Source organism: Nicotiana tabacum, chromosome 4, assembly GCF_000715075.1.
Source record: "Nicotiana tabacum cultivar K326 chromosome 4, ASM71507v2, whole genome shotgun sequence".
NCBI lineage: Eukaryota > Viridiplantae > Streptophyta > Magnoliopsida > Solanales > Solanaceae > Nicotiana > Nicotiana tabacum.
Genome location: NC_134083.1, coordinates 67,083,173 through 67,093,148, shown reverse-complemented (window position 1 = coordinate 67,093,148; position 9,976 = coordinate 67,083,173).

Sequence of the window (9,976 nt, the reverse complement as noted above, 5' to 3'; positions counted from 1 at the left end):
AAATTCTTTATTCAAGGCAAAGTGGCCATATTTGTTATTCCACACTTTTATTTCTTCCCTCTTATGTATCATCATCATAAATATCAACATACATATAATATTCCGGAAATCACAACTTTAAGTTCATTAGAAATGAATAATTTAAGCACCATAGATTTCTTTCCGAGAAATGGAGTAAAATGATTGGCAATTGATGCGCAAGTTAAAATCATCAGCAAATAACACACAAGTTATTCTTGACACATTTATCCCCATAAAGGTCAATACACAATTTTCACTCATGAATATGTAAGAACGCAAAACACATTGAAAATACTCACAAATCATAATGTCTGTTAAAACAACCACATATGAGCATGGCTTGAGTTTATAGGCTTTTAGGCAATTCTATTTTCGAAGTCAATTCAGAATAGTTGAATCAAGGCTCATTTCATAACCTTTCCCACATCATTTCATTTCATTGGCTCCATTGGCCACAAGTATAAATTTCACTTATATCAATCATCGCATTTCATACTTCTTTCACATCTTTATAGGTTATCAACAGTAAGACATTTCCAATTAAGGCTTTAGGTACACATATGAGAAATCAAGAGTCTTAAGCATATTGAGTTTTCTCACACAATTTGGAATCATAACCTTCATTTGAAACACAACTCAAAGACATAGCATTTTAACACACGTATCATTCTTGAATATATTCCCAAAGGATAACATAATGTGTTAGGAACATTCGGAACACGTTTTGAATACTTAATTCTCGACACTTTACTTATTCGGGACAATCGAATTTATTGGGAACAAGTCGGAATATAGAATAAGGAACTTGAGACAACCATACTTGAAACTTAAGAGAACATCATTGAATTCAATTCTAAGAAAGTAGTTTAGCCAACATATCTTGCTTTGAGCTTTCCTTAAATTACTACAACGTTCCGGAAATTCTAGCAATCCTAATCTATTTTGAGACAATACAAAATTCAACCATTATTAGGAAGATATTCATGATCTCAGCTCATTTGAGCATTTTATCAAATACTAGGTGTGCAAATTTTACTACAAGGTTCTTCTACAAGATTTCCTTCATTCCACAACTCAATCTTTACTTATTTAAGATCAACAATCTCCCCACAAACCTTATTGGTACATATATGTATGCATAATACTCTCACACCCAATCATACTTCTCATGACCTACTTTTAATCAAAATCCCAAAATTTAGGGCTAGGAAGTAGAATCTTACCTACTAGATGAAGATCTTATGAAATCTTCAAGCCTTGAGCAAGAATTGATGAAACAATAGCTAGGTCTTCTTTTTCTCTATCTAAGATAGCTCTCTCCTCTCTCTACAAAATCACATTTTACCTTCTAAAATGACCCCCTAAGGCCTTATATTAAAATTGGATTGGATATGAAAATTTTCAAAAATGACCCCCTAAGTCAATTATGTGGTGCAATTATGCTATAGCATAATCGTTTTGTGGGCAGCAGACTTGCAGCATAATCAATTATGCGACAACATAATTGCAGCATAATAATTATGCGACAACATAATTATAGCATAATAATTATGTGACAACATAATTTAAGCATAATCAATTATGCAACAACATAATTGCAGCACAATAGTTTGTCCGTGTCTGCTCCACTTTGCGATGCTTATGCTGTCCGCGGAACCGTTTTGCGGTCGCAAAATTGATCGCAGATCCAGCCTTTGGTAATTTAGTCATAAATTCTTCTAGGAGTGTCCAAATGACGAATGGTTTGAAGCGTTGGAAACTAGACACATAGAACTTTCTTTTTATAGGTAATACACCATATAAACCTTCATATCAAGAGAGGTATGCTCGTTTAAAGTTAGGTCTGGTGCGAACTCACTTGAAACTTTATCCCATCGTAAACTTTTCAACTTGACTTAGCCTTGGGGATCTTCTTAAACCATAAACCATTCTTAATGCACCTCATACATATATTATCCTGATCAATTGATATAATTCTTATAATAGCCCTTGTCTGCACACAAAATAATATAATTAGCGCACATAAATTTTCTTAATAGCGCTTAAATACTTTGAAATTTTCTGGGGTGTTACAGGTAGGGGCCGTCCTAGAGGTGGCGGCCAGTCAAGCGGCGCTCCATCCAGGTTCTATGCCTTTCCATCCAGACCAGATGCAGTAGCCTTATATGCAGTAGCCTCAGATGCCGTGATCTCAGGTATTATTTTTGTCTGCAGTAGAGATGCTTTGGTACTATTCAATCCAGGGTCTATACATTCATATGTTTCAGCTATGTTTGCGCTTTTTATGGGTGTTCCTCGTGAGTCCTTGGGTACACCTGTTTATGTGTCCATATTTAGTGGGCGATTCTATTGTGGTGGATCGGATCTATCAGTCCTGTATCGTGATTTTATATGTTTATGAGACTAGAGCAGATCTTATGTTGCTCGATATGATTGACTTTGAGATCATCCTGGAAATGGATTGGTTGTCTCCATATCATGCCATCCTTGATTGCCATGCCAAGACTGTTACCTTGGCGATGCCAGAGTTACCTAGATTGGAGTGGAAGGGTTCATCCATCAGTGCATCTAGTCGGGCTATCTCTTTTCTAAAGGCTCGACACATGGTCGAGAAGGGTATTTTGGCTTATCTTGCTTATGTTTGACATAGTACTATATAGACTCCAGCGATTGATTCAGTGCCCGTGGTCCGGGAGTTATCCGATGTGTTTCCTTCTGATATTCCAGGCATGCCGCCAGATTGTGATATCGATTCTGTAACAATTTGGCTCCAGGTACCCAGCCTATCTCTATTCCACCATACCGCATGGCTCTAAAAGAGTTGAAGGAGTTGAAAGAACATCTTGAAGAGTTGTTAGCAAAGGGGTTCGTCAACCTGAGTATGTCGCCTTGGGGTGCACTGGTGTTATTCGTGAAGAAGAAGGATGGGACTATGCGGATATGCATTGATTACCACCAGTTGAACAAAGTTACCATTAAGAAAAAGTACCCGTTGCCGCGTATTGATGATTTGTTTGACTAGTTGCAGGGTGCCAGGGTGTTCTCTAAGATCGACTTAAGATCTGGGTATCATCACTTGAAGATTCGTGATTCGGATGTTTCGAAGACGGCTTTCCGGACTAGATATGGCCACTATGAGTTTCTAGTGATGTCCTTTGGTTTGACTAATGCCCCGGCGGAGTTTATGGATTTGATGAACCTGGTATTCAGGACATACATTGATTCATTTCTCATTGTCTTCATTGATGATATTTTGATCTACTCGCATAGCATGGAGGAGCATGTGCAACATTTGAGAGTGGTGCTTCAGACCTTGCGGGAACAGAAGCTATATGCTAAATTCTCCAAGTGTGAGTTTTTGTTGAATTCTGGGGCATTATTGGGGCATGTTGTATCAGGCAAGGGTATTAAATTAGATCCCAAGAAGATCGAGTCAGTTCAGAGTTGGCCTTGTCCTACCACAACGACCGAGATCAGGAGCTTCTTAGGGTTAGCAGGTTATTATCGTCGGTTCATGGAGGAATTCTCATCTATTGCAGCACCTTTGACTAGATTGACCCAGAAGGGTGCTCCATTTTGATGACCCGATGATAGTGAGGCGAGCTTTCAGAAGCTCAAGACCGCATTGACTTCAGCACTGGTGTTAGTGTTGCTTTCCGGTTCAGGGATGTATACTATGTATTGCGACACTTCACGCGTTGGCCTGGGTTGTGTATTGATTCAGGAGGGGTGAGTTATTGCATATGCTTCATGTCAGTTGAAGCCCAATGATATGAATTACCCCTCACGATTTGGAGTTGGCCACGATAGTTTATGCTCTTAAGATCGGGAGGCATTATCTTTATGGGGTGTCCTGTGAGGTTTACACCGATCAATCATCGTAGCTTACAACATTTGTTCAAGCCGAGGGATCTCAATTTGAGGCAGCACAGGTGGCTTGAGTTACTAAAGGACTATGATATCACCATCCTCTATTATCAGGGCAAGACGAATGTGGCTGCAGATGCCTTGAGAAGAAAGGCTGAGAGTATGGGTAGTTTGGCATTTATTTCAGCAGAGGAGAGGCCATTGGCTTTGGACTCTCAGTCCTTAGCTAACAGACTTGTGAGGTTGGATATTTCAGAGCCCAGTCAAGTTCTTGAATGCGTAGTGGCTCAGTCTTCATTATTTGAGCGGATAAAGGCTCGTCAGTATGATGATCCAGTTTATTTGGTTCTTAGAGAGACGGTACTACAAGGTGGTGCCACGGAGGTTACTATCGGTGACGATGGTGTTCTGCGACTTCAGAGTCGTCTATGTGTTCCTAATGTGGATGGATTCAGGGAAAATATTCTAGAGGAGGCATACCGTTCTCGGTATTCTATTCATCCAGGTGTTTTGAAGATGTATCGCGACCTGAGGCAGCATTATTGGTGGAGGTGGATGAAGAAGGACATAGTTGAGTATGTAGCAAGGTGCCTAAATTGCTAGTAGGTTAAGTATGAGCATCAGAGGCTGGGTTGTCTACTCTAGCAGATGGTTATACCTGAGTGGAAATGGGAGCGCATCACTATGGATGTCGTAGTTGGGTTGCCGCGGGCCTTGAGGAAGTTTGATGCAGTTTGGGTCATTGTTGATAGGTTGACCAAGTCGGCAAACTTCATTTCGATTGTCACCACGTATTCTTCAGAGAGATTGGCCCAGATTTACATTAAGGAGATTGTTCGGTTGCATGGTGTGCCTGTTTCCATCATATCAGATAGAGGCCCTCAGTTTACTTCGCATTTCTAGAGGGCAGTACAGAGTGAGTTGGGGACCCGGGTAGATCTCAACACAACCTTTCATCCGCAGACCGACGCGCTGGGCTATGTGTGTGTTCCGCAGAAGCAGTCGTGTGCCCACAGAAGCGGCATTGCTGGTGCGACCCAAAGTCCGCAGAAGCTGAAATCGCTGGAGGCAGTGAGGGCTTTTAATGTCGGAACTTAGGAAATTTTAGCTCATTTCTTTCACCTCTAAGGCGATTTTGGATCTCTTTGAAGAGGGGTTTTCACCTAGCACTTTAAGGTAAGTAATTTTTATATGGGATGAGTTTAATACATATATTTTGGGTAGATTATTAGCATATAAAGTGTAAAAATTGTGGGTTTAGTTGAAAAATTTAGGTTTTGATAAAAATAGGATTTAACCACGAAAGTGATTTTGGAATTGGGTGAAAATTATATATTTGAGTTCGTGAGGTTATGGGTAACAATAATCTTGTAAAATTTTCAGAATCCGGGCATGTGGGCCCGGGGGTGAATTTTAGGAATCTTCCAATTTGGTAGGGTAATTACTCTAATAGTTAAGTTATTAACTTTTGAGCGTATATTGATTAATTTATATAATATTTGACTAGCTTTGGATTGTTCGGCACCACGTTGGATCCTTAGAGTGAATTTATGGCCAGAAAGTTAGCTTTGAGACAAGGTAAGTCTCTTGCCTAACCTTGTAAGAGGGAATTTATCCCATAGGTGATGTAAATTACTATTTTTTTTCTAATTGTGGGGGCTACATACGCACGAGGTGATGAGAGTCCGTGCGTAGCTACTAATCAGGCTTAAGTCCGGATAGTTTCGGAACCAAAACGTGAAATACTTGTAATGTTTACACCCTACTTGTTAATTAAAGTGCCTAATTTATAATGAAACTTGATAAAGGATTTGTAAAGACAGAATTTCACCTACTTGAGTTTTAAATCGAATGTTCATAAAGTGTCCTCTCTTCTTGTGGAGCGGGACGAACGCCTCGACAGTATAATAGATGCATCTATGGTTCGTGCCGCTCGACCCTCGGCAGTGTAAACATTATTCTAGATCTGGCCGTATGACCTAGGTATAAATCGTGCGTGTTAATGCTTGGAGCCCGAACACACTTGATATTATTTTCATGAATTGAGAGGTTATAATTAGTTAATTGCCTGAGCTTTACTTGGAATTATTATGTGTTAGTGGAAGAATTTTGTAATGTACTATCAGTTAAGAATCATTTAATCACTGTTGCTATTGTGTTAATATTATTATTCACATTTTCTATGCTTATATAGCTTTCCTGTATTTCATTGTTAGCCCAGAGTAAGTGTCAATGTCGACCCCTCGTTACTACTTCTTCGAGGTTAGACTGGATACTTACTGGGTACATGTTGTTTATGTACTCACACTACACTTCTGTACTAATCGTGCAGGATTCGAGGCAGGTGCATCTGGCATTCATCCCGGCGCACACACCCGTTACCCCGAGGCCTAGTAGTAAGCTACTTTCTGAGTCTGTTCTTCAGCACCCGGAGTCTCTCTTTTGCATTTATTTTCTGTCTACTCTATTTCATACAGTAGTTTAGAGTTTTGTATAATCTACTAGTTGCTCATACACTTGTGACACCAGGTCTTGGAACACATGCTAGTAGATTTTATGGTTTTGGAGCATTTATTTTACTGCATTTGCTCGCTCATTAGCTTTTGCTTTACTTTATTAAATTTTCTACTCCTTATTTTCTTAATTAATGAAATTCAACTACTTTGAAATTTATTAAAAAGAACAATTACATGGTTAGTTCACCATTGGCTTACCTAACGACGACGTTGGGCGCTATCATGACCTATAGTATGAATTGGGTCGTGACAACATGATATTAGAGCAATAGCTTCATGTAGGTCTCACGTTATGAGCATGCCTAATAGAGTCTTGCGGATCGGTGCAGAGACGTCCGTACTTATCTTCGAGAAGCTATAGGGTGTTAGGAAACTACTCTTTCTCCATCTCCTATCGTACAGTTGATGTTATGCTAAGTATATTTCTCTTATTCTCTCACGGATGGTGAGAACGCGCGCGGCAGATGTACCCGATCGTGGAAGAGCTACACCCCTTATTTCTAGAGGCCGAGGAAGAGGCTGAGGGAGGGCTCCAGCTCATGGTAGAGGATGGGGGCGTCCTAGAGATGCTCTTAGTTATGCCACCAGTGGATCCAGTAGAGGATACTATTATTGAGAAGCAGGGAGAGGTGCCTGAAGTTGAGCCAGCCCTAGTGCATTTTATGTCCGCACCAAGATTCCAGTAGGTCATGGGTCGTATGATGCGATTAATGGATTCTATGACTCACGCTGGTTTGTTTCTAGTGGACCCAACCACATCTCAGGCAGGAGGGGGAGTACAGACCCCTACCGCACAGGCTCCAGGGTATGTAGCTGCCGTATATCAAATCCCGAGCGCAGTACCCGTGGGTGAAACTCGGCCAATTATAGCAGTTATACCTGAGCCCAGACCAGCTGCGGTCGCCGAGTTGCAGAAGTTATTGGACAGATGGATTAGGCTTCATCCTTCTGTGTTTAGAGGTGAGCGACATGAGGAACCCCATGACTTTATTGATCGGTGCAGGGACAGACTGCACAACATGGGGATATTGGAGTCCCACAGGGTAGACATTACCACCTTTCAGATGGAGGGCAGGGCCCGTAGATGGTGGCAGTCCTATCTTCTTGGCAGACCAGCAGGTTCTCCTCCCATGATTTGGGACCAGTTCACACGCCTCTTCTTGGATAGATATATTCCACCCTCTTAGAGGAAGGAGTTGCGATTTCAGTTCGAGCAACTCCAGTAGGGCTAGATGTCGGTGACCGACTATGAGGCAAAATTCTCTGAGTTGTATCGCTATGTACTTATGATACTTCCTACCGATGCAGAGAGAGTACGGAGGTTTGTTGCAGGTTTGCACTCTGGTATCCAAGCCACTATGGCTCGAGAGGCTGAGATGGGGACTTCGTACGATCTAGTTGTGGAGATAGCTCAGAGGATCAAGGGTGTTCGTTAGCGGAGCCGAGAGCAAGTGACGAGTGATAAGCGGTTTTGATATTTTAGGGGGTTCGGTGGTGCTCAAGTTGGGGCAGAGGTCAGTTTGTAAGGGGTTAGTCTAGCAAGCCCACATATCCAGCAACACCGCCTCCTCGGGGTGCTCCGGTACGGCCCTATTTAAGTACCATACCAGAGAGCTCCTACTGTCCACCAGCTATTTAGGGTTCCTCCAGTAGTCCTTCAAGCCATCAGGGTCAGACTTACGGTGATGGTTGACTTGGTTTTGGAAGGGTTCGGGTAGAAATCGGAACATTTAGTTCCTTAATAGTGGCCTATAATGGTCAAGTTTGACTTAAGTCAACATTTTGAGTAGACATCAGAACCAGGATTTGACGGTCCCAATAGGTTTGTATGATGATTTTGGACATGGGCGTGTGTTCAGACCCGGTTTCGGATGACCCGGAAGCTTTTCGGTGCTTAATATTAAAAGTTGACGCATTGAAGGTTTTCAAGTTCTTTAAGTTTGGTTTGGAGTATACTTTGGTGTTATCGAGGTTCGTTTGGGATTCCGAGCCTGGAAATAGTCTCGTATGGTGATTTATGGCTTGCATAAAATTTGGTGTTATTCCGAGTAATCTAAGTTTGATTCAGCGCGTTCAGAGTAAGTTGAAGAGCTTGAAGTTCAAAACTTGATTCAATTCGGTTTTTGGGTGCGATTCTTAGTTTTGATGTTGTTTTACGTGTTTTGAGAGTCTATCAAGTCCGTATTATGTTTTATGAACTTGTTGGAGCATTTGGATGGGCCGAGTGGCTCGGGTGAGTTTCGGACCGTTCGGAGCTAAGTCCAAAATGATGTCAATGCTGATTCTGGTTTTCTTCTTCGCGATGGCGTGGGTGGGGTCATGTTCGCGAAGAAGGAAAATTGGGGGAGTGGGATTTATGCTTTGCGTTCACAATACCTAGTCAACGTTCGCGAAGGTTTGGGACTTGTGGCCCTCGCGTTCGCGTGAGTGGGCCCGCGTTCGCGTAGGGCAGGCCATACTAGCCTTCGCATTCACGATAGCCAATTTTCTGGGCTTGGGTTGTTTGCCTTCGCGATCGCGAGGCCTCTTCCATGATCGTGAAGAAGGATTGCTGGGCAGTAGCATTTTTAAATACGGGACTTAAGGCTCATTTTCTTCATTCCTCTCACTTATTGGTCGAATTTAGAGCTCTTTGAGGAGGGATTTTCACCTAGCACTTTGAGGTAAGTAATATCTACACAAAATGAGTTTAAATCATGTGTTATGGGTAGATTTTAACATAGAAATTGTGGAAATGTTAGGGGATTGTTGAAAAAAACTAGATTTAAAATGTGATTAGACCACGAAAATGATTATGGAATTGAATAGAAGTTATATATTTGGGTTCGTGAGGTTATGGGTAACATTTATTTTTGAAAATTTCTGAAATCCGGGCACGTGGGCTGGGGGAGAATTTTAGGAATCTTTCAATTTGGGTTGAGTAATTACTCTAATAGCTAAATTATAAACTTTTGAGCATATATTTACTAGTTTATATGACTTTTGACTAGTTTCGGAGTCCTCGACATCGTTTGGAGAGTTCTAGTGAGGCTGGAGAGTCGGATTGAGAACTTTGAACTGAGGTAAGTTTCTTGCCTAATCTTGTAATAGGAAATTTATCCACTTAGGCATATTATTGTTGGGAGCTACATACGCACGAGGTGACGAGCGTCAGTACGTAGTCATATTTCACGACATGTCCGGGTAGAATTATATTCACATCATGCTTTTAATTGTACTATTTATGCCTATTATGTGTATTAATTGTCTTGATTAGAGCTGAGACTGGGGATTTAAATTGAATTATCGAATTAGTTTCTTATTTCAGAAAACAGGGCAATACTTGATAAACTATAAAAATCCATGTCTTCTCATCTCGCAAGTACTTCCGCGAGCGAGGTAAAGTTCTCTACTCTATCGGGATCGGGTCGTTCGCCTCGGCATGATGGTAACACTACTCTTATGGGATCAGGTCGTTCGCCTCGACAGTATGATAAGACCACTCTTATGGGATCAGACTGTTCGACTCGACAGTACTGGGTACCATTATTCTTATGGGATCGAGCCGTTCGTCTCAGCAACTTCGTGTTTAA